Source organism: Petromyzon marinus, unplaced genomic scaffold (assembly GCF_048934315.1).
Source record: "Petromyzon marinus isolate PM22_M1 ecotype Great Lakes invasive population unplaced genomic scaffold, UKy_Petmar_22M1.pri1.0 PM_G_Scaffold_52, whole genome shotgun sequence".
NCBI classification, from domain to species: domain Eukaryota; kingdom Metazoa; phylum Chordata; class Hyperoartia; order Petromyzontiformes; family Petromyzontidae; genus Petromyzon; species Petromyzon marinus.
Window position 1 is genome coordinate 830,001 of NW_027423005.1, and position 2,500 is coordinate 832,500.

Genomic DNA, 2,500 nt, shown 5'->3' on the forward strand with positions numbered 1-2,500 from the left:
CCCCGTGAAACGCTAGAAATTGGCGGGGATGTGTCTCTTGTGGCTCACGGGGCTGTTAGGGTGGCACAGAAATCCCTCGGAATGGGAAAACGGGTCATTTTCGTGTTGCCACATTGCATGCGAACGGCATGAAACTTCCAGAGGCATTTGCAGCAGGAATGCATGTGCAGTCAAAAAAGTGAATATTTTTCACGGATAGACCCCGTGAAACGCTAGAAATTGGCGGCGATGTCTCTCTTGTGGCTCACGGGGCTGTTAGGGTGGCACAGAAATCCCTCGGAATGGGAAAACGGGTCATTTTCGTGTCGCCACATTGCATGCGAACCGCATGAAACTTCCAGAGGCATTTGCAGCAGAAATGCATGTGCAGTCAAAAAATTGAATATTTTTCACGGATAGACCCCGTGAAACGCTAGAAATTGGCGGGGATGTGTCTCTTGTGGCTCACGGGGCTGTTAGGGTGGCACAGAAATCCCTCGGAATGGGAAAAAACGGGTCATTTTCGTGTCGCCACATTGCATGCGAACCGCATGAAACTTCCAGAGGCATTTGCAGCAGGAATGCATGTGCACTCAAAAAATGTGATATTTTTCACGGAGAGACCCCGTGAAACGCTAGAAGTGGGCGGGGATGTCTCTCTTGTGGCTCACGGGGCTGTTAGGGTGGCACAGAAATCCCTCGGAATGGGAAAACGGGTCATTTTCGTGTCGCCACATTGCATACGAACCGCATGAAACTTCCAGAGGCATTTGCAGCAGGAATGCATGTGCACTCAAAAAAGTGAATATTTCTCACGGATAGACCCCGTGATACGCTAGAAATTGGCGGGGATGTCTCTCTTGTGGCTCACGGGGCTGTTAGGGTGGCACAGAAATCCCTCGGAATGGGAAAACGGGTCATTTTCGTGTCGCCACATTGCATGCGAACCGCATGCAACTTCCAGAGGCATTTGCAGCAGAAATGCATGTGCAGTCAAAAAAAAATTGATATTTTTCACGGATAGACCCCGTGAAACGCTAGAAATTGGCGGGGATGTGTCTCTTGTGGCTCACGGGGCTGTTCGGGTCGCACAGAAATCCCTGGGAATGGGAAAACGGGTCATTTTCGTGTTGCCACATTGCGTACGAACCGCATGAAACTTCCAGAGGCATTTGCAGCAGGAATGCATGTGCACTCAAAAACTTCTATATGTTTCACGGATAGACCCCGTGAAACGCTAGAAATTGGCGGGGATGTGTCTCTTGTGGCTCACGGGGCTGTTAGGGTGGCACAGAACTCCCTCGGAATGGGAAAAGGGGTCATTTTCGTGTTGCCACATTGCATAGGAACGCCATGAAACTTCCAGAGGCATTTGCAGCAGAAAGGCACGTGCACTCAAAAATTTTAATATTTTTCACGCATAGACCCCGTCAAACGCTAGAAGTTGGCGGGGATGTCTCTCTTGTGGCTCACGGGGCTGTTAGGGTCGCACAGAAATGCCTCGGAATGGGAAAACGGGTCATTTTTGTGTGGCCACATTGCATAGGAACGGCATGAAACTTCCAGAGGCATTTGCAGCAGGAATGCATGTGCACTCAAAAACGTCTATATTTTTCACGGATAGACCCCGTGAAACGCTATAAATTGGCGGGGATGTCTCTCTTGTGGCTCACGGGCGCTGTTAGTTAGGGTCGCACAGAAATCCCTCGGAATGGGAAAAGGGGTCATTTTCGTGTTGCCACATTGCGTACGAACGGCATGAAACTTCCAGAGGCATCTGCAGCAGAAATGCATGTGCACTCAAAAACGTCTATATTTTTCACGGATAGACCCCGTGAAACGCTAGAAATTGGCGGGGATGTGTCTCTTGTGGCTCACGGGGCTGTTAGGGTCGCACAGAAATCCCTCGGAATGGGAAAACGGGTCATTTTCGTGTTGCCACAATTGGCATACGAACGGCATGAAACTTCCAGAGGCATTTGCAGCAGAAATGCATGTGCACTCAAAAACGTGAATATTTTTTCACGGATAGACCCCGTCAAACGCTCGAATTTGGCGGGGATGTTTCTCTTGTGGGTCACGGGGCTGTTCGGCTCGCACAGAACTCCCTTGGTCCACCTGATTCGTGCATACAGGCAGCAACTAAAACTCTGTAAACCTGCTGTGAGGACATCTAAACAGTGGACCAGTGAGGCTGTGGAAGATTTGCGGGCGTGCTTAGACTGTACTGACTGGGATATGTTCACGACTGCTACCAATAGTCTGGATGAACTCACAGAGGCTGTGTACATCAGCTTCTGTGAGGACTGCTGTATCCCAACACGTACCAGGGTGAACTTTAACAACAACAAGCCCTGGTTCTCAGCAAAGCTCAAAAGGTTGAGGTTGGAGAAGGAGGAAGCGTTTAGGAGTGGGGATAGAGACAGATTCAAGGAGTCGAAGAACAGGTTTAGCAAAGCGGTGAGAGAGGCTAAACGACTGTACTCAGAGACACTAAAACACCAGTTCTCTACTAACGACG